Here is a 23,886-nt window from a genome sequence, read left to right as displayed (position 1 = left end):
AGAGGAAAGGTATTGTATCTACCCCCCTCTCCCAGATTTTTATTCCTTGGAATTGTTTCTTAAACGTATGTGCTAAAGAAAATCATCACTCTACCTTCAAAACTCAAACTGAAAATAGACTGGTAACCAATCAAATATTAGATCCTGCCTGAAAGTCGAGAATCTAAAATTGTGAACTTATATCTATTTATTAAGTATCACTATCAAGTGTAAATTAAAAGTCACACTCAGTCTTGGCTATGAATTTTCACAAAGATCTGAATCTGGTCCTGTTATAATACAATTACTAGTTAATTCCCTGGTGACTCAGTGGTAAAGAATCTGCCTGCTAATGCAGGAGACGAAGGTTCGATCCCTGCGTGGGGAAGATCCCCTGGAGAAGGAAATGGCAACCCACTCCAGTATTCTTGCCCAGGAAATTGGACAGAGGAGCCTGGTGGGCTACAGTCCATGGGGTTGCAAAAGAGTCAGACATGACTTAGTGGCTAAACATCACCACAACAAACAACAAAACTTACAATTACTAACATCAGCTAATAGGTAATGTTCAGTTTAAAGATATTTTTCCCCATGCAATCTAGTAGCCGATTTTTATTTAAAACCTTGGCACAGCTACCATTTGATACAATTAGTAAGTAAACATTTGTATGTACATGTGTATGCCTGTGTGTATGTATGTGCACGTGTCTGTGTGTGTGTCTACACAGTAAGGCCTCCTTCTAGACATCAGACTTCAGGGAATCCTCCACCATCCAGCCTAGAACCAGTCAAGTACCCAGAAATAAGAGAAAACTAAAACTTTACAGCAGTGTAATGGAAGGAATGTAACTGGCCTGTATTATAGGTAGAGGTTACCCTCCGGTATAAAGCAAAATAGCAGTTTACCAGGCACGTGACACACAGATTCCAAGGAGAAGTGGTAATTTATCTGAAGGGAAGAGACTCCATATCTATGAAAAATAGACAGTAAAAATAAAAATATGGCTGCTCAGGCCATTTAGTGTGGAGGCAAACAACTCCACGAAATACTTCAATGGTCACTGAGAAAATCACTGCATTTCCGGGTAGCACAACAGTGGGACTTTATAATCAGGACCCTGAGTAAGTGAATGCCCATCATTTAAGAGTATTTTTAAAGATAGCATTAAGTGATATATTTTAGGAAGTTCTTTCACTGAAACTTTTTTTTTTTACTTTCAAGGCTTCAGTTATCTGGAAAATAAAGTTAACTGAAACAACTTTTGTATTGTTTTACTTCATGCAGTGTATTTTGTCTCTAACTTTCAAAGGTTTTTCTGAATACTGATTTATCATGCTCAGAGAGGTTTCAAGGAAAGGAGATATCTTACACAGTATCATTATTTACATGCCGATTAAATTACACAATAGAGTTGATTTTTTAAGGATTCCTTTTCAAATTATAGTATTATTTGCCCTATTAAAAACTATATTTATTAATCTGTTGTACAAGTTTTACATTATACCCCCCAGGGTCTCTTTCTCTGCATTACTATAAAAAGGTGCCATTCTTAGCTTGTAATAAGTTATCCCTCATACTATTGTTATGTTATTTTAAAATCTGATGCACAAATGGGTATTAAGACCTCCGAAGAGATCTGCATAAGGAATGGGAGGAAGAGTGGTTTGAAACAAAAATTCCTGATTCATTAGTTACTTGTTGAGCATCACAATATCGTGGATATAATCCAACAGTTCTGGAATATGCTTAGAAGACAACAGAATAAGAAGATTTTGGAGCAGCTGAAATCTTTAACTCTCTTCCTTTGAAAATCTTCTGTCACAAGTCAGAAGGATAATGTCTCTTTTCACCCAATGAGAAAGCTGTTCTCACACGAGCATAATTAATCTTCTGACACGACGACAAAGAAATTCCTTAAAAGGATTTCTCTGATTTCCTCTCAAGACAGAAGATTGTCTTTATCCATCATCTGTTCTTCCTGATCCCTTCTTTTTGAATATCCCCATCAGCAGAATTGTCCATCAGAAAGGACAGCAGGAGGGAAGTCTCTGCATGATGGATAGGGCTCAATGCTCCGCAGGCCTATTTAAGTGTGAGCATCTATTGTTGCAAACTTACTTTACAGCAGTTAAACAAATATAATAGTCACCAATTCAACCATTGTGCAGCTTAGACTTGACTAAAACTAGTAAGTGAAGTTGGCTAATGACAAGGCACTGAGTTTGAAGCCAGATAAAATTTTGCAGTTAGCCTAATGTCTACTCAGAAAAAAAGAAAATTCTCCAAGTTACGCAATGACATGCATAGATTAGAAAGTGTTATACACTATTCTGTATGTAGATGGCCATTCCCATCAAAAAATAAGAAAACTCAGGGACTTCCCTGGTGGTCCAGTGGCTGAGACTCCGCTCCCAATGCAGGGGGCATAGGTTCGATCCCTGGTCAGGGAACTAGATCCCACATGCCACAGCTAAGACCTGGCACAGCCAAATAAATTATTTAATTTAAAAAGTACTTATAAAAAAACCAAGAAAACCCTGATACTTGTTATCCTAACAGTCAATCGGTACTTCTTACCTGTATCATGGTTATCTGGAAAGAACTCCCTCCAAACTACATGTGCTGTTATCCAAAAACTCAGGTGTGGCAAAGAAAAAAGGGCTACAAACATGCCTCTAAGAACTTCTTTTCAGACTCATCCTAGTAAAGTTGTTTCAAGAAGAGATGTAGGTATGTCTGTGTGTTCTTACTCCCATCTGTGAAAGAAAACCAAAGGCCTTTTGAGGCTCCTTGTGAGCACCTGCTGTAATACTTCCTTGGGAGAACAAACGAACCATTGTTGTTCGGAGCACCACGAGTCAGTTCCAAGGAGGGGAGCGAAGCATTCTGGGCAAAGGAGACCCCACCAAGGACAATGCAGGCCTGGCCCCACTTAGAAAGCAACCTGCAGGAAATGGAAACACGTCTAGAAATCTCACTGAGCTGTAAGAGGACACCCGATATCAACAGCAGAAGTTACAGCATGCTCTGTGTTCTTTATCAATGCTGCCAAGAAAGGCCATTTAAGCCCAGACACCAGGACACACTGACACCATATGTTCTATTTGCACCACAACGACCTTGACTACTCAGTTCTGGGTGCACCCTATGAAAATATTTGTTTATCCTTCCAATTCCCAAACAGTGAGGCCAGTCCATAGGCCGGGGCCTGGCTCACTGGTGGTCTCCTGGCACTGTTAGAAGGACACTGTCCAACCCACCGTGGGGCTTCTTCTCCAGCTGAGCTGCCTCCTCCAGAGAAGGAGAGCAACTGATAGCTGATTCAAAGCCAGGACCCACGTGTTCTACAAAGAGTGGCTTGATTTCAGTTTTTCTTAAATTACAGGTTACATTCAGGACCAGTTATCCTTTTGAAGATCTAAGAAAAATGACTTATATCCAGGATAAAGACTGAGGAAAGACGCTAAGAAATCTGAATAGAGAATATGGCCCACAGTCTGAACGTAGAGAAGCTGGAAGCCAACAGCAGTAAAGAAAGTCACCCCGAGAGAGGGACAGATGGGGAAGGCAGGCAAGCAGCCCAGAGGGGACTCTGAAATGTCCCCTCACCAGCTGAGGACCTACATATCTCTTAAGGGCCCACATCACCAACAGCTAGCTCCACTGTGCTAGTAAACAGTTCTTTGGTAAACAACTTGCCTTTGCGACAAGATTGTGTGTGTTTGAGTTGGGGGTGGGAGGCAGGGAAGGTAGCCAAGAATCAGTCCCCATCATTTTCATTTGCTAATTATATCATACAGCATCTTCTCAAGATCAACAGACACTACCTGGTTCCAACGGAAGTTAAACACCAGGTCATTAGGTCTGTTCAAGGCCAGGTGTGCAGGACCCAGGAATGAGATAGGTAAATCTTTCCATATACTAGGGGTGAAAAAGCAATGAAGTCTTTGAGCTGAAGTCCAAGTTCAAGACAGAGAAAACAAATTAGCGGTTACCAAAGGGTAGAGGGAAGACGTAGGGCCAATTAGGGGTATAGGATTAAGAGACACAAACTACTATGCATAAAATAAATAAGCAACAAGGATATGCTGCCAGCACAGGGAATTATAGCCATTATCTTGTAATAACTTCTAATGGAGTACAATATATATAAACACTGAATCACTATGCTGTTCACTTGAAACTAACATAATATTACAAATTAACTATTACTGTTTCTTAGTTGCTAAGTCATGTCCAGCTCTTTGTGACCCCATGGATTATAGCCCTCCAGGCTCCTCTGTCCACAGGAGGAATACTGGAGCAGGTAAGAATACTGGAGTGGGTTGCCATTTCCATCTCCAAGAGATCTTCTCGATCCAGGGATCGAGCCCAAGTCTTTCACTTGCCAGGTGGATTCTCTACCAATGAGCCACGCTGGAAGCCCTTAAATTACTAAGAACTATACTTCAATTTTAAAAAGTCCAAGTGCAATAGGAATATCCTCTTCCCTATAATGAACCTTGGAGCCAAATCCTTGATGAGAAGAACCTACCAGTGTATATGGGAGATCTGTGCCTTTCTCTTAATTTCGCCATGAACCTAAAACCGCTCTAAAAAAGTAAAGTCTTTTTTTTAAAAAAAAAAAGCCAAAAACAAAACAAAACCCACCAGTGTTCACAGAACTAAGGGGAAGTCAAACATTTTATTCTTTTGCCTTTCAGACATTTCTTTGTTAAGACAAGGATCAGTTATAGACTAATTATGTTGGAACTGCTTTTAGGTGAAGACATGCATTGACTGGATCTGAGCTTCCCCCCTTCCAAGGGTGTATACCATTCAGTCTCTTCAATTAGCTCATCTGTGAAGTAGGAATAATAATGATGTCTACACCTTTCAGGTTGTTGTGAGGATTAAATGTAAATCCTGATACTTGGCAAACACTCAATACAAGACAATGGATGATTTGATATTCTCTATTGCGCTTTTTCTCCCCCCATCCACACAACTCTCTAAATAGGCACACCCAGCTCTATTTCTGGGAGTTTATACACACACACACACACACATACACACACGAGATACAGTGGCCTTTAGTGCCAAGGACAGAGCAGACCCAATAGATGGAGCTAGATGAACACTTTGGAGCTATTGAGAGAAAGGAATGAGGAAATTAGGCAGAAAAAAGCAGAGAAGAACAGGGCAGGCCAAGGTGACATGGAGCTGGTAGCAGACAGTTTCTGAGGACTCTGTCTGAACCGCTGAGGCCAGGATGTGCCTCATTCTGCTCATCAGCTCAGCATCACCACCTGGTTTCCTGGTGCTCTGGGCCCTGTTGTCAGGTTGGGGTCTCCCTGGGACACACGAAGCACATTCTGTGCTTGCTTTTATTTCCACTCAATTCAACACATACTTATTTTGTTCTCATAGTTGCCAAGCATTGTGATAGATGCCAAGGATAATCTGTGAATAAAACCGTACCATCCAGAAGTTCATGGCTCAGAGGGACTGACGTGATGATCACAGACAGGCTAAGAGGACATGTCCAGTGTCCAAGAAGCCTGGAGGGAGGCGGCAGCACTGGGTTGGGACTTCTTGGATGAGCAGCAGTTTACATGACAGAGAAGGGGGTTTTCACGTCAAGAAACTGTGGGTTAAAGAAGTAGGTGTCACTTTGAATGTGTATCTGAGTCGTAGAGCATATGAAGGCAAAATGCTGAGAGGTTAGGCTAGAGTGGAGCTAGGTTAAAAAGGCAATTAGGCTTTTAAAGAAAAAAATTCTTACAGATATGGGGCATCCTTAAAGATTGTTGGCAAAAGAGTGACATGATCCAATTCATTTTTTCGAAAAGACAATTCATCATAGAACCAGATGGAAGGCCTTGGAATGGGAACAGGAAGAGGAACAATAAACAAATGGAGAGTCTGGGAAGGACAAGATTAGAGTGGTCTGGCGGAGGACAGTGACGGGCTGACAAGGGGTGGAGATGAGACGTCATTTACTTAAGACTTAGGGAGGATGCCGAGTTGATGGGATTCAGTGCCTCATTGGACACAGAACATGAGAAGGCGAGAAGAAACCTTAGATAGCTGGGAAGTTTCTAATTTGAGCACTTGAGTACATGTCATGCCATCAGAGGTGGTAAAGGAAGTCGCCCTGTTTCTGTGTATGTGAACTTGCAGAATACCATGCCTGAAGGCCTTTTGTTTTTCTTATTTAACATCATGCTGCAGATTAATTTATTCATTAATTTTGTTTTTTGTGTTTTTACGGGTTCAATGTGGATTCAGGTTTTCTCAGTTAATCTTTAATTGAATGTATTTGACATAACTGCATAAATTTAAGGTATATGATATGTTAATTTGATACTTTTATGTTATGGACTGTCATATGATTGCCTAAAGGCTTTTCGTCTAAAGGTTTATGCCACTAACACCTGGACTCCCCAGGAGAAAATTTAAGAATAGATTGAAACTTCAAGAAACTAACATTTTCCAATTTGTCTTTAATAAGGTATTCCTTTACTTCTTCATCCTTTCCAAGGAAATCCCATTACACCCACTAAAATAAATTCTAATTTCAACAGTTGCCCCAGAGATTCAAATTTCAAGGTTTATTTCATAAACTGAAAGGCCTGATGGATTTTGTGGCTAGACCAGTCTTTAAGGATGAAACAGCTACGTGAAAAAAGAGCCAAATGGGAAATGAGAAGACATTTGGAGAAAGAGCTGGGAAGTTTTTTAATGGGGAGAACTTGCTAAATGATCAGTTTCAAACATTAGAGGTCCAAGTCAAAGAAAACATGGATACTTTTTAGAAGGTATCAGCAGGCTTAGTCTCACATCATTGTTTTATGGGCATCTATATCAGACTAATCAGAGAAGGCAATGGCAACCCACTCCAGTACTCTTGCCTGGAAAATCCCACGGACGGAGGAGCCTGGTAGGCTGTAGTCCATGGGGTCGCTAGGAGTCAGGCACAACTGAGTGACTTCACTTTCACTTTTCACTTTCATGCATTGGAAAAGGAAATGGCAACCCACTCCAGTATTCTTGCCTGGAGAATCCCAGGGATGGGGGAGCCTGGTGGGCTGCCGTCCATGGGGTCACACAGAGTTGGACACGACTGAAGCGACTTAGCAGTGACAACAGCAGCAGCAGCAGCAGCAGCATATCAGATCAATAGATGATTTGTATCCACAATTCACTAACATGTTACAAATGTAAATAAAATGAATATTTTATTTAATGATATTTAATGATATTTTAAAATAATGATATTTTAATGAAAAGCAATTTGGTTTACTCTCTACTCTACAGAATTGATGCTGCTGAACTGGGTTGCTACTGAAGGTTCTTGAGAGTCCCTTGGACTGCAAGGAGATCAAACCAGTCTGTCCTAAAGAAAATCAACCCAGAGTATTCATTGGAAAGACTGATGCTGAAGCTGAAGCTCCAATACTTTGACCACCTGATGCAAAGAATTGACTCAGTGGAAGAAACCCTGATGCTGGAAAAGATTGAAAGCAAAAAAGAAGCGGGCGGCAGAGGATGAAGATGGTTAGATAGCGTCACTGACTCGATGGACATGAATATGAGCAAACTCTGGGAGACAATGGAAGACAGAGGAGCCTGGTGTGCTGCAGTCCATGGGTCGCAGAGTCGGACACGACTTAGCAACTGAACAACAACAACAACAAAGCATGATTACCCAGCATTCATTTTGATGAAAGAATATAAAATTATTACTGAGAGGGGAGAAGGATTGTGGACTGGATGGCTGGAGCTCCAGCACTCAGCTATCTTGGACCATGAGGTGTCTTTAGGAACGGAAGGCATACACAGTAGAGCAAAAGATGGAAAGAGCCTGGGACCATCTCAGACCCACTCCAGTATTCTTGCCTGGAGAATCCCAGGGATGGGGGAGCCTGGTGGGCTGCCGTTGTTTCCCCTGGGAGTTCCTAATCATAAGAGAGAGATGAATTCTATTTTATTTAAGCCACTATTTCTTAGCTCACTGTCAAACAATTCCAACAGAAACAGTTCCTCTTAACATTTTTCCTACATAGTCTTAGGGTTTGTTTTTTGTTTGTTTAGTTTTTGTATATGTCTGTGCAATTTCTCTCACAAAGAGTAGGTATTATATTGTACATACGGAGCTTTTTTTGAATCAATTTATGATGTTGTGCAAAAAATAATCTATGACATAATCTTTGAAGATTACCATAGAATTTTTCTATATGAATGTGCCATTGTTTATATAATGAATTCTCTGTTTGAAGAGATTTAGTAAGTAGTTTTACTTATCAACAGTCTCACTCAATTTATTGTAATTTATTGAGGATCAAAATTTATATGGCTGTATTTTCACAGCAAGCAAGCACAATAAATATTTGCTGTCATATAAGGTTGAGCTGTGTGGCCATTATTTCACTCAATTCAAGCATAGAAAAATGGTACAGAGAGAAATCCAGCAGGTATTGAGCTATTCGTCCACCAAAGATGGAAAACAGCAGAGACTGCTGCCAATCTGAATAAATTTATGATAATATTTTATCAAAAAGCCTCAGAACTAGAAGATTCACCCCCACAAAACACCATCTTTATAGGCTCAGTAGCAACTTCTCTTGCCATGATCTTCGTTTTCTGAATGTTGAGCTTTAACCCAACTTTTTCGCTCTCCTCTTTCACTTTCATCAAGAGGCTTTTTAGCTCCTCTTCACTTTCTGCCATAAGGGTGGTGTCATCTGCCTATCTGAGGTGATTGATATTTCTCCCGGAAATCTTGATTCCAGCTTGTGTTTCTTCCAGTCCAGCATTTCTCATGATGTACTCTGCATAGAAGTCAAATAAGCAGGGTGACAATATACAGCCTTGACGTACTCCTTTTCCTACTTGGAACCAGTCTGTTGTTCCATGTCCAGTTCTAACTGTTGCTTTCTAACCTGCATATAGGTTTCTCAAGAGGCAGGTCAGGTGGTCTGGTATTCCCATCTCTTTCAGAATTTTCCACAGTTTATTGTGATCTACACAGTCAAAGGCTTTGGCATAGTCAATAAAGCAGAAATAGATGTTTTTCTGGAACTCTCTTGCTTTTCCCATGATCCAGCGGATGTTGGCAATTTGATCTCTGGTTCCTCTGCCTTTTCTAAAACCAGCTTGAACATCAGGGAGTTCACAGTTCACATATTGCTGAAGCCTGGCTTGGAGAATTTTGAGCATTACTTTACTAGCGTGTGAGATGAGAGCAATTGTGCAGTAGTTTGAGCATTCTTTGGCATTGCCTTTCTTTGGGATTGGAATGAAAACTGACCTTTCCCAGTCCTGTGGCCACTGCTGAGTTTTCCAAATTTGCTGGCATATTGACTGCAGCACTTTCACAGCATCATCTTTCAGGATTTGAAACAGCTCAACTGGAATTCCATCACTTCCACTAGCTTTGTTCGTAGTGATGCTTTCTAAGGCCCACTTGACTTCACATTCCAAGATGTCTGGCTCTACATTAGTGATCACATCATCATGATTATCTGGGTCGTGCAGATCTTTTTTGTACAGTTCTTCCATGTATTCTTGCGACCTCTTCTTAATATCTTCTGCTTCTGTTAGGTCCAGACCATTTCTGTCCTTTATCAAGCCCATCTTTGCATGAAATATTCCCTTGGTATCTCTAATTTTCTTGAAGAGATCTCTAGTCTCTCCCTTTCTGTTGTTTTCCTTGATTTCTTTGCATTGATTGCTGAAGAAGGCTTTCTTATCTCGTCTTGCTATTCTTTGGAACTCTGCATTCAGATGCTTATATCTTTCCTTTTCTCCTTTGCTTTTCACCTCTCTTCTTTTCACAGCTATCTGTAAGGCCTCCCCAGACAGCCATTTTGCTTTTTTGCATTTCTTTTCCCTGTCTCCTGTACAATGTCACGAACCTCATTCCATAGTTCATCAGGCACTCTATCTATCAGATCTAGGCCCTTAAATCTATTTCTCACTTCCACTGTATAATCATAAGGGATTTGATTTAGGTCATACCTGAATGACTTCCCTGGTGGCTCAGATGGTTAAGCGTCTGTCTACAATGTGGGAGACCTGGGTTCAATCCCTGGGTCGGGAAGATCCCCTGGAGAAGGAAATGGCAATCCACTCCAGTACTATTGTCTGGAAAATCCCATGGACAGAGGAGCCTGGTAGGCTACAGCCCATGGGGTCGCAAAGAGTCAGACACGACTGAGTGACTTTACCTTACCTTACCTTACCTGACCTTACCTTACCTGAATGGTCTAGTGGTTTTCCCTACTTTCTTCATGGGAAATAGATGGGGAAACAGTAGAAACAGTGACAGACTTTATTTTTCTGGGCTCCAAAATCACTGCAGATGGTGACTGCAGCCATGAAATTAAAAGACGCTTACTCCTTGGAAGAAAAGTTATGACCAACCTAGATAGTATATTCAAAAGCAGAGACATTGCTTTGCCGACTAAGGTCCGTCTAGTCAAGGCTATGGTTTTTCCAGTAGTCATGTATGGATGTGAGAGTTGGACTGTTAAGAAGGCTGAGCGCCAAAGAATTGATGCTTTTGAACTGTGGTGTTGGAGAAGACTCTTGAGAGTCCCTTGGACTGCAAGGAGATCCAACCAGTCCATTCTGAAGGAGATCAGCCCTGGGATTTCTTTGGAACGAATGATGCTAAAGCTGAAGCTCCAGTACTTTGGCCACCTCATGCGAAGCGTTGACTCGTTGGAAGACTCTGATGCTGGGAGGGATTGGGGGCAGGAGGAGAAGGGGACGACCGAGGATGAGATGGCTGGATGGCATCATCGACTCGATGGACGTGAGTCTGAGTGAACTCCGGGAGATGGTGATGGACAGGGAGGCCTGGTGTGCTGCGATTCATGAGGTCGCAAAGAGTCAGACGTGACTGAGCGACTGAACTGAACTGAGCAACTTCTCTAGCCTAACTGGGCAGCAATCTGTAAGATTTAGATAGAAATCTGTAAGATTTCTCTACTAATTAGGTGACATCAGGAAACTCAAAAACTATAAAATTATGTCTAAACTTTAGACATAAAGTATGTTTAAACTCCTTTATGTCTAAAGATCAGCAAAACACACCTCTACCAATATTTTTATTTAAAATCATTCTCAAATCCCAGTGAGTGTCCTGAGAGGGATGAAAAGTCAGTCTGTGTACTGAGTCATCAGAATCTACAAACCTACCATGACGCGGTGACAAGTGCTGTTGAGAACTACAACCCTGGAAGACCCAAGGAGTCTTCATATGCATCAACTAGCTTATGTCTGGTAGAGTCTCCTTCTAGAGCAAGAAAGTGGACTAATTCCCCTTGGACATATTTACAAAAGTAAGTGTTGAAACAACAAAAAAATGTCTTCTGCTTGGTTTTATACAAAAATCTCCAGTTACCTAAAATTTCTAGTTACTTGTTATCTTAGCATATGAATAGTTGCTATTGTTGTTCCGTCACTAAGTTGGGTCTGACTCTTTGCGACCTCAGGGACCGTAGCACTCCAGGCTCCCCTGTCCTTCACAGCCTCCCAGAGTTTGCTCAGATTCGTGTCTATTGAGTTGGTGATGCCATCCAACCATCTCATTCTCTGCCACCGCCTTGCCCTTTTGCCTTCAATCTTTCCCAGCATCAGGGTCGTTATCCAGTGAGTCGGCTCTTCGTATCAGGTGGCCAAAGTACTAGAGCTTCAGCTTCAGCATCATTCCTTCCAATGAATATTCAGGGTTGATTTCCTTTCGGATTGACTGGTTTGATCTCTTTGAAGTCCAAGGGACTTTAAAGAACCTTCTCTAGTTGTCTAGATTTGTCATAGCATTTCTTCTATGGATAAAGTGAAAGTGAAGTTGCTCAGTCGTGTCCAACTCTTTGCAACCCCATGGACTGTAGCCTACCAGGTTTCTCTGTCCACAGGATTTTCCAGGCAAGAGTACTGGAGTAGGTTGCCGTTTCCTTCTCCAGGGGATCTTCCCAATCCAGGGATCGAATCCAGGTCTCCCGCATTGCAGGCAGATGCTTTACCCTCTGAGCCACCAGGGAAGTCCCTCTATGCATAGAAGTGAAGTGAAGTGAAGTGAAGTCGCTCAGTCGTGTCCGACTCTTTGCGACTCCATGGACTGTAGCCTACCAGGCTCCTCCCTCCATGGGATTCTCCAGGCAAGAGTACTGGAGTGGGTTGCCTTTCCTTCTCCAGGGGATCTTCCTGACCCAGGGATCGAACCCGGGTCTCCAGCATTCCAGGCAGATGCTTTAACCTCTGAGCCACCAGGGAAGCCCAGGGATACTCTATGCATAAAGTATCTTTTAATTTCAAGGCTGCAGTCACCTTCCACAATGATTGTAGAGCCCAAGAAAATAAAATCTGTCACTGCTTCCACTTTTCCCCCTTCTACTTGCCATGAAATGATGGGACTGCATGATTATAGGAATAACTTTTCCCTAGAACATTGTAGAAATAGGAATGAATCGGCACTCAACCTCTCACAAACCAAGTTCTCTAACGCAGCTTTTTTACTCTTGCCCAGAATAGCTAGGATAATACACTGCTGTTTCCATTAGGTTCAGTAAACATGAACTGAACAGCTGTGTGCTGAGTGTAGAGTGTAGAGTCATTTCATTAAATAGCGTTTGTAAGAAGCATGAAGTATGTACACATCCAAATTTTCCAACAATCCAAATACAGTAACAACTTCTCTCTCTAGGGGTCACTGACCCAAAATTATCAACTACTGGAAACACAATCCAGTGTCTACAAGTCAGCAAACAAGTATACAAATAGACACAACAGATAGTACAAAGTTCACATGCTAAAACCATTTGCACTACTTCACTCAAGGGGAGCCACTCAGGCACTCACTCAAATTCATTTCCTCTCATTTTAGACCATTGGAGGAAATTGGCTTATATGATTCCTAGCATTTGATAGATTAAAAATGAATAAGATGCCAGGGACAAGGATAATGACAGTAAAACAAAACAAGAGGTAACCCTAAATCCGATACTGACAGTGAAGACACAAAAAATAATTTCAAAAGAAGACGAGGAGAACTTAAAATACACAATAATCTGGAGCCATTCAGTTTAGGAGTACATGTTTCTAGTCAGTCGCTTGGCCCAAAACTAAGATGTTGAAAATAATCAAAATAATCAAAAAAGTAAATAATCTATAATAACCTTTTGAAAGAGGACTATAAAATTATTTCTTAAAATTTAAGAATCTCATAAAATAAATTATAAAGGTCCTTTACAACTAAAAAACTCTATACATTCATGATTCTCTGGAAAAATCAGGAATTGTTTTCCAATAATGTGGGTTATATACATTTAAAAATGTAATACCACCTGTTTTTGTTTTTCTCCTTTTCTCACTAATCTGAATAGTATCTTTTCTTCTGGTATGTCATCTAGTTAGTTGCTTGCAAATTCATAAAACATTACTTATTTCCACTTCTAAGTTATATGGAAACCCACAATGATGATAAATCAAATTGATAATAGTGACCATCTTTATTTTGAATGCTTCTAATATTTCCCCATTAAGCACGAGGCTGGTTTGGGGTTGGACACATGATATCTCATGCAAAGGAATAGTGTATAATGCATTGGATGTATCCATCTCTTGTTATTATTTTAGGAGTTTTCAACCAAGGGCATCTGTTGAATTTACAAAGTACTTTTTCAACATCTGTGGAGAAAATAATATGCTATTTCTTTGAGGCAGAAAAAATTTTGAACAATTCTAGAATTCCTAGAATAAGCCCCACTTGGTAACATTATATCATTCTTTTAGAATGCTTTTGAATTACCTGGCAGGCTACAGTCCATGGCGGGGCGGGGGTCACAAAGAGTCGACGCGACTGAAAAACTAACGCTTTCACTCTTCAGGAAATATGTTTCCCCAAATCCTCTTCTCCAAATGGTCCTGGATTAGAGTTGGCAGACGTGGAGGACACTGGTGTGAGATTCGGGGGTGGGACTAAGGGAACAGCCATTACCGGTGGAAAGTTGCTGCAGTCAGAAACAATGGCAGATGGGTGCCAAAGCGGGTCCTCACTCGTTCTCTCTCTCCTCTCTTCCACATCCAGCTTTTCATCCTCACTCCTGGCTGACAGCAGCTCCAGGCCTACCAACGCTGGCTGCTGCTCCTCCGAGGCGGCGACACCGAGGCTACAGCTCCCCACAGACCTCTCCCTGAGGCAAGCTCCCACCTAAGAAGCAGACCTAGCTGTGCACACGCTCCTGTTCGTCCACCCACATCAGTATTTCAGGCGACTGGTCAGGGACTCTGTGAGCCTCTGCTCCCCCGTTCAGACTCTCTTTCCCAGCTCCTTCCACATTTGTTCAATTTCTAATTGCTAAAATAAACCCCTTACTCCATCACATTCTGGAGTAGCTCTATTTCCCTGATTGAACCCTGACTGATCAAATGGGGATTCTGTACCTATCATTTCCAGTTTGCATATGTTTAGAGTAAAATATGAAATAATGAGTTCAGAATACTTCTAGATTTTTAGGCCCCTCCATCAATATCTTTCACAATTTCAACAGGACTTGTTTTTGGAAATTCACCTTTACCAAGTCTGTCCAAACTGTTAACCTACTTTTCACAGAAGCATTAACTATCTTTGTTTTTTTAATCTATATGTTATTGGTTATTTAACATTTAATTAAAATATGCATTTATAGTAACAACTGGCAAATACATGTTTGGGAGCAAACAAATAATTCCCGTAAGGGCTACCAGATAACAGCCATGATGGTTCAGCTACTGGCGTGCTATCTGTGGGCATCTGGTGAGTGTGTTTTACATATAGAATGAAGAACCCTGGTTATTCCTGTGAGGTGAAAACTGTTTTTCCTACAATCTGAATGTGACACACCCCACAAACTATTTTTGGAATAAATCTCTGTCATGTTTACTTATCATTTACTACCTCTTTATGAAGGCAGAAGACAGAATATGCCCTTTTTGTCTGAGTGTCTGAGTTTCATCCTCATTCAGTTCAGTTCTTCAGTTCAGTTGCTCAGTCGTGTCCGACTCTTTGCAACCCCATGAATTGCAGCACACCAGGCCTCCCTGTCATCCTCATTAGAACTACATTATTCTGAGTTTTTTAAACTTTAGGTATTAGAAAGTAAGACGGATTAGGACTGAGTTTTGACCCATACATGTGGCCTTGTTAAGATCACACTAAGTTCTTTGGAAGAATTTGACCAGATTCTTTAAAGAGGCACATAATTAAAAGAATGTAGAAAGGATAAGATATGACTTTTAAGGTCATTCTGCTGTCTATATTTGGAAGGAAAAAAGTGAAAAACTGTATAACACACTCTAAGTATCACGAAGTTTTTCACCTAAATTTAAGGACTGTTACTGGTTTTTAGTCCTTTTTTTTTTGTTTTTTTTTGCCACGCCAGGCAGTTCATGGGATTTTAGATCCCTAACCAAGGATTGAATGCAGGTCCTTGGCAGCAAAGGTGTGGAGTCCCAAGCACTGGACTGCCAAGAAAATTCCATACTTGTATCTAGTCTTAACTTCCTTCTTTTGCTGTGACCTGATCAAACCGATCTGATCAAACAGATAAATCTAAAGATTCTCTAGACATTGTTGAATACTTAATACATACCAAGTTCTGAAATGGCTATTTTCACAGGTGCCCATCTCACTTAACCTTTACACTAACCTGGAGGACATGATTTATTCCTATTTTCTATATGATGAAGGAGATCAGCAGGGTTGGGGACTTAACCAAAGTTACTCAGATATTAGCATCAAGCCAAAACTGACTCCAGGTCAGTTCAATGGCTTTTTGCTTCAGAGTAGAAAGAATATGACTAAGAGATCACATATCTTAGTCCCACATAATACAATTATGAAACTTATATTTGTTTTCCAACTACAAAATTACTATGTGATGAATTTGCAATTATTATTTTTAAATGTTATGTAACTTGGGATAGGGGAATTTTTAAAAATGTTATTAGGAAAGATGAGGCCTATTTCAATAAACTGTCTAGTTGCCAAGAAATGGTAATAACAAGATATATTTAAAAACAATTTTTAATTTTTTTGGTCCTGCCATGTAGCTGTGGGATCTGAGTTCCCCAGCCAGGGATCGAACCTGCAATCACTGCACTGGCAGCTTGGGGACTTGACCACTAGACCACCAGGGAATTCCGAAGATAAATTTTTTTCTCTAAGTCATAGTGATGTAAGTAGAACTCTGTATTTTTATTCTCTTTTTTTAGCAACTTAATTTCTAGAGACATTGCCTGCTATCTTTCACAAGAGCCCAGTAGCAAGAAGTGTTTGTTACTGCCAGTTAACACAGGAAGAAGCAAACTCAGAAAGTCTCAAAAACATATAAGTATGTGGCCAGGGCAGGAGTAATCATCTCTGAGCCTGGTGTTTGGTCCATTATGTTGGCTACATCTCTTCAACCACATTCAAAATCAGCCATCACCATTTGGCAGAGACAAAAAGATCTGGGAGACAAATTTCAGTTATAATCTTGAGTATTCTAAACATAGTATCGCACCTTTTCTGATTTTCTGTAATTTGAGCCAGACCTCTCTCTTCCATCAACTTAGGCAATGACTGAAACAAAAGGCAATTGTTCATGTCCTAATTTTGCTGAAGAACACAAATGGTAAAGGTGGCAGATTTGCTTTTTGCTTGTCACAAATCCATGTTTCCCTGATCTACTACATAAGCAGGCTATAGCTAGGAACTTACTTTGCAGTAAAAATCAATAGCTACATTCTCCACCCAGCCTCTAAGTGAATTCTGAAGAGATGCATCTGGATAAAAAGAGATATGCCTTTCCATCCAGTTAACAAATATATTCAAGATCATGGAAACTCCAGTCATAGACTCTGGGGAGTTCTAGGTTTAAATCTTCTGGTTTAAGTGATATTAACATCTATGCATAAACATCATTTATTTGGGTGAAACTCCCACCAGACCCAGAAAAAATGAATTACCAATGATTCCCACCACCTCCAAACATGTTCATCTTAGCTTCACTCTTTGTACTTAGATTTTGTTCGGAGACAGTTCTCTAGCTGAACATTCTATGCTTTATATGTTCTCTTTCCCATTGATTGGCAAACATCCCAAGAGAAATCCATCTCAATTCTGCTCCTAGCTCACAAGTCACAGAAAGGGAGAGAGTTAGTATAGATACAAAAATAATACTGATGGCTCACTGCACACCAAGTCCTCTTTATACGTTACTACTTTGACTCCTCACAAACATTTTGTGATCTAGCTATTATTATCACCATTTTGGGCTTCCTAGGTGGTACAGTAGTAAAGAATCCGCCTGCCAATGCAGAAGACATGGGTTCAATCCCTGGGTTTGGAAGATACCCCTGGAGAAGGAAATGGCAGCCCACTTCAGTATTTTTGCCTGGGAAATCCCAAGAACAGAGGCGCCGGGTGGGCTACAGTCCATGGAGTCACAAGAATCCGATAGGACCAAGCACATATGTACTGGTACTATTGCTGATTCAGTTCATTGTACAGCAGAAACTAACACAACATTGTAAAGCAACTATACCTCAATTTTAAAAAGATAATAAAACTACCAGTAAAAAAAAAAAAAAGTAAGGAAAGAAATTAGTAGAGAGTATAAGCACTTTTACTGTAGCAACTTAGAGTTTGAACTGCAATAATTAAGCCACCTTGGTGAAAAATCACTGATAGCGGACATAGGAAGAGCAGGCAAACAGGCAAAACAAACAGCCCCTGTGTACCAAGTAATTCCTCCTGCAGAAATTCCTTTGATGTTTCTGCCTTCACCAGTCAGGGAAAAGAACTTCCCACTTTCTGACATCAGGACGAGCAAGACACTGGGAAACTGTTATTTTGCTTAAAAAATTAAAATTCCTATTTATGAGAAAATGCCCATACATGTATCGTGAGGAAAGAGAGAAAGAAAAGAAGCCAGCACTATTGTTTTACTCACCATAAAGAAGGGGGGCAATAACAGAGCAATCTAACTTGGGGAAAAGACAAAACCCTGAGCCAAGTATTTCAGAGGATTCTAAGGAATGCAATTTGGATCCAAGTTTGAGGGAAGTATTTTGTGAGTTTTAATGGGCAGAAAAAAGGAAGAAATTATTTTACAACCCAGATACTGTCTCCTTTTTTGTTGGCACAATTAATTTGTTACAAAATTGCATTAGACCAAACGAGAGGCAAGTTTCTTGAATATTCTGTCATGCTGGACCATCACTGGTGCTATCCTACATCACTGGGATAAAAGGGAGAAAAGTGAGTGTCTGTGGATCTGCTCTCCCTTGCCTCTTATTAGCTGGTCAGCCTTGTGTAAGCATCGTCTCAGAGCCCCGTCCTCTGAAATGTTGATAAGGTGGTGGTTTAGCTGCTAAGTCATGTCCTACTCTTGCGACCCCATGGACTGTACAACCCACCAGGCCCCTCTGTCCATGGGATTTCCCAGGCAAGAACACTGGAGTGGGTTGCCATTTCCTCCTCCAGGGATTGAATCCGTGTCTCCTGCATTGCAGGCGGATTCTTTATCACTGAGTCACAAGGCAAGTTGGGTCTTCTTGCAGAGGAGGTAAGGTACCATGAGTCAGCTCATAACCCAGTTATTGCCATGTATTTGGTGCTGAATGAAATATGCTTCTGTTGTTGTCATCATAATTTACAATATATAATAAAGCCCCTGAAACAGACTTCCCAGAGTTGGTGGAGTAGACGTTTGTCTCCACTGTTTGCCTCAGCAAGTACCTGCCTGGCTTGCTTTTTTTTTTCAGTCACTAAAATTCTACTAACAGAGATGTCTTCCTTTGGCTATTGAAATCTTCTCTCCCATTGAAAGTGGTCAGCAAAAATGCATATGCTTCCGCATACTTGACATCCTGACATGTTATCGGCTGAGCCCTCTCTGGGGATTAGGTGATATCTAGCTGAGCATAATGTCTTTAGGATAAAGTTCTCTTGTTAAGCAACATATGTGCCTGGAGAAGGGAAAGAAATATTTAGCTGGCAGGTACGCAGGTGCCACTTGAGGCATAGTTTATCCTTTTGTCAAAGATTTATCTCCAATGGCTTATTTGTGGAAATATGCTCATTTGCCAAAAGGAATACCCATCTAGAAAAGGACAGGCCAGTCCTCCTGGTTCACAGCAATTCAGAACCAACAGAATGACTTGTTCTGACCTACTTAGAATAAACAAAGCTCTATGCAACTATTAACTATTCGCATTGCCTGACTTCTTATAACTGTGTTATAAAAACACAGTTCTCAGAATATGTCCAAAGTATTGGCCAAGGTCTCTGTTTTGTTGGCTTTGCTGCTGTGAGAGAAGTCAAAGACAACTAATATTTGCATTACTAATTGGCTTTGGTAAAGTGTCTTGATTATTACATTCTTCTTTCAAGTGCTTCAAGCGTCCTTCCACCTAGTCTGTGCTGACCAAGAAAATCAATTACTGTCCTCTGTCCCTCACCAAGCGTTAGGCCAGTTTGACTTGTTTTCCTCAACTTCCACCACTTCCTCTATGCTCCTTGTAAATGTTACTTCCATATTCACAACTATGGATTTTGCTCTCTCAACATTGCCCCTCTTTGAGAGTCCTCAAACCCAAAGGACTTATGTCCACCTTAACCTCTACAACAATGTGTCTCTAACAAGATGTGTGCTGTGCAAGACAGTACTTGGGGTGCAGAAAGAAAAAAATTTAACTTTTATTGACATTAAAAATTTTTATTTTGTGTATATATAAATGTGTGTGTGCGTGTGTGTATATATATCTTTTTTTTTTAAACAGAGACTCCTGAGGGCATCTGAGATCCTTTCAGGGCATCTGTAAGGTCAAAACTGTTTTCATAAAAACACTACAATGGAATTTATCATTTACAGTCATTGACTCATGAGTGTACAGTGGAGATTTCCAGCGGCCACATGACACAGATATTGCAACAGATTGAGTGAGGAAGCAGATATGAGAACCCAGTTGCTGCTATTAAGCCAGATATGAAAAGGACTTGAAAAAATGTAAAACAACGATGTTCTTGTCACTAGATTTTGCCCTGTTTTAGATGAGTCGCTTTTCATTAAAATGTTATTCATATTAACATGTAATGAATGATTATTGTGTTACGCAAGTGAAATGGTTTTAAATCCTGGTTTTGAATATCAATATGGTGAATATCAGTAGATATACAATGATGTGTTGGTGCTGGCTCCTACTCCCTTGCAGAAGAGCAATTCATTGCTTAAAATAGTCCACGGTGAGAGTTTCCACCACAGAAATCGGCAAATGCCACAAACTAAGGCTTTTGTTTTGAAAGACTGCTTTACCAGCACACCACTGGATATGTCATTTAAAAATTCTTTGGGCTCCTCAATGATTTTTAAGAGTGTCAAGACTTCCTAGGCTTCCCCAGTGGTTCTGCTGTAAAGAATCCACCTGTAATGCAGGAGACACAGGGGACACGATTTCAGTCCCTGGGTCAGGAAGATTCCCTGGAGGAGGAAAAGGCAACCCACTCCAGTATTCATGCCTGGAGAATTCCATGGACGGAGGAAGCTGGCAAGCTATAGTCTGCGGGGTCGCCAAGAGTCGGACACGACTGAGTGACTGAGCACGCACGCACCCAGAGTTCCTAAGACCAACACACTGGGAGCCTCTGCTCCACAGTATTCAACAGTGTTAACAACTACACCTCGAAATCCTTTTCATGCCCCACCTCCCTTTTCACCCTGGGCACAACATACAGCCCTCTCTGCTCATCTCATCCTTATTCTTCACTCCTCCCGCTTCCCCTCAAACCCTTTAGAGCACCAGTCATTCCCCTAATTTAGTCTCTGAAACATCCCTCTGCTAAAATATATTGCTTCTCAGAGTGCCACAAAATCACTTAGGGTGCTTATTAAAAATGAATATTTTAGAACAATTGTACTGACCCAAACCTACATCTCTGGAGGGGGTAGTCATCAACTTCTTCATATCCAGGAGTGATTCTTAGTATGACCCTAAGTTTGAGAAACCTCTCACCCTCTCTCCTTCGGAGATCTCACTCATTTCTAGATCCTAAACACTTTGTTTTCTAGCCTCAGCTGCTCTCTTGAGCTCCAGACATACATCTTTAAATGCTCTTGTTACATCTCCATAGATTGTCTTGCCACCACTTCAAGTTCAACATTCCAAGCAAATCTGCCACTCATCCTGCTGTCTTCCCTAGGTCAATGACACCACAGTTATCTCCAAGACTCAGATTTGCACTATTGAAATGATGCTACCTTTTACCTCTCCACTGCTCCCATGTCTACCTAGGTCTCCAGGCATCTACATCCCATCTTTGAAGCATCACTTGCTTCTCTCCTGTCCATTTCCAACCTGGTCTTGCCTTTCTTAACTCTCCCCTTCATGATTAAATCACCTTTCTTTTTTGTCAAGAAGTTCAAATTCTCAGTGATTTGAAGGCCATCTTTTAGTGCCCCTAGGACTTCTAATGCCATCTGCTGCCAGGTAAATAATGTATGACATTCTTGGAAAGTTCTTTTTGGAGTTTGTTGGGTAGTCACTCACCATTCACTCCATCACTGGGTACAACTGCATGGTTTTCTGCACAAAAAGACTGATCTGAAGATGGACAGAAGCAAGGCTTTGGTATGAGAGTGAGTCTGAGATCCCACGGCCATGCAGGCAGCGCAGAGACCCTGAGGAGCCGTCCCAAAGAGTTACAACACCGACACTACACACACACTTGTGGAAAGGACAGACTGGAGTTACCAAGAGAAGGCGGAGTAAAAATGGGAGGAAAAATTACATGGAAGGCCAGTGAGAAGGGGAAAAGGTTGAAAGAAAAAGAGCAGACAAGGTGTGTTGGGTACTCCCTGTTTATCCCTTGATCCACTCTCTTCTCATCACCCTGCTCTGTGCTGGGAGGCACACAGCCACAGAGGTCACCTGTGCTCTGACTTCTGGTTAGGATTAGCCTAGGGGAGATCTGGAGAGAAGGAGAGTATAAGGAAGGGGGAAAGTGAAGTCAGAGTATCTCCCTCCAGCCAGATCACCCGTGGCTGCCTGAGTTCTCTGCTGAAGGCTGCGGCTCCTCCCAGGCAGCTCTGTCCACTGTTCCCCAGTGCTGGGTCCCAGTAGGGTGCCCTTCCTAGCACCTTCTGTCTTGTCCACAGGAAACCAGGACTGCGTTCAGTCTCATGGCTTCTATGAAGACATCCCACCCCACCCCCCATGCTTAGAGATTCCTCTAAATTTCCACTAAGATACCAAGCTTTTCTGTCCATCACTTTTATAAGCCAAAGTTTGGACAGGGGACCCCAGATTTGCACTGTCTGGTGTGGCAGTCTTTAGCTACAGTGTGGCTATTAAAATGAAAAATTCAGTTTCATAGTTTCATTAACCATGTGTCAAATGTTCAATAGCCACATATAGTAATATTAATAGAATTATTATTAATAATAATAGAATATTTCCATCATCACAGAAAGTTCTGTTGGACAGATTAGAATCTAGACTAGGGTTTCTCAACCTTAGAAATACTGACATTTGGAGCCAGAGAAGTCTATGTTGAGGGGTTCAGAGGGGCCGTCCTTTGTATTATAGGACATTCAGCAGCATCCTTATCCTCCACCCACCAATGGCAGCAGCATTCTTCCAGTTGTGACAACCAAAAATGTCTCCAGAGCTCCCAGACTCAGGTTTAGATGAAACCATTCCACTATAGATTGTGTTTTGCTTACCCACAGAGAAGGGCAAGATAAGTTAAAGGAAAAAAAGAAAGTGAAGATACACCTGGAGCAGGAGATAAGAGTAAGGAAAGGAGGCGAGAGAGGGGAAGGTTTCCACAAAATCCTGTGCAGTTTACTATCACTTTTTCGTAACAAGTTCTAGTCGTTCAGTAAAGTGCACTGAATTTTCTTTGGCTGCTCCCCTGGCACTTGGAACACTCAAACAGGGTCATCATAAGGTACAACACCTCCACTGCACACTCTGAAAATATCAGGGAGAGTTTTGGCTGTAGTGTTGATTGACGATATCTCCCATTGGGAGCACAAAGGGCAGGGCGGCCAAACATCACATAATGAAATTAAAGACAACCAGGAGGCCTCACTAACTGGACAGGGTCACCCGCACACATCCCTCCCCCTCAACATAGGAAGGCAGTGTTGTGTCCTCCTTGACCTGCCCAATCCTGTGTTAGGATCTTCAGGGTTAGCAGGCATTGAGAGCAGAAAAGTTACTACGGCCTGGGATTCTGGTGGCTACAACTCCACTATGCAAATCAGATTTCCCCAAAAGTCCTAAGGGACGTAGTAGAGTGAAAACATTTTTTAAAGACAATGGCCCACATTTAACCAGAGGCCCCTTCTTCTGAAATATACCTATTGGTTTTACCCAATGCTGACACAAAGAAAAGAAGACTTGTGTTCAACCTGAAATCTTCCATCTGCCCAGAAGGGTTTCCTTGACACTCTGAAAGATCTCCATCCAGCAAGACGAAGGCACAAAAGAGGTCCTGTTGTGGGCTCAGGAAACGGTCACGCTTGAGAATCACAGAGGCCACTGGATGGAACTAGGAGGTGGGAACTAAGAGCAGAGCACGCCAGGGCCAGACATCAGGCACAGCCAGAGAGGCTGGCGATTTCCTGCTTTCTTATCAAGCTCCCAAGGCAGGGACCACAGATGATTCGGAAGGTCTACAGCACCTGGAGCTGGTGTGACTCAGATGGTAAAGAATCTGCCTGCAAGGCAGGAGACCCAGGTTCAGTCCCTGGGTCAGAAAGATCCCCTGCAGAAGGAAATGGCTACCCACTCCAGTATTCTTACCTGGAAAAATCCCAAGAACAGAGGAGTCTGGCAGACTACAGTCCATGGGGTCGCAAAGAGTCGGATATGACTGAGCGATTAATGCT

Source organism: Oryx dammah, unplaced genomic scaffold (genome assembly GCF_014754425.2).
Source record: "Oryx dammah isolate SB20612 unplaced genomic scaffold, SCBI_Odam_1.1 HiC_scaffold_22, whole genome shotgun sequence".
In the NCBI taxonomy this organism is placed as follows: domain Eukaryota; kingdom Metazoa; phylum Chordata; class Mammalia; order Artiodactyla; family Bovidae; genus Oryx; species Oryx dammah.
The sequence above is the reverse complement of the archived record's forward strand: the minus strand, read 5'-3'. Positions refer to the sequence as shown.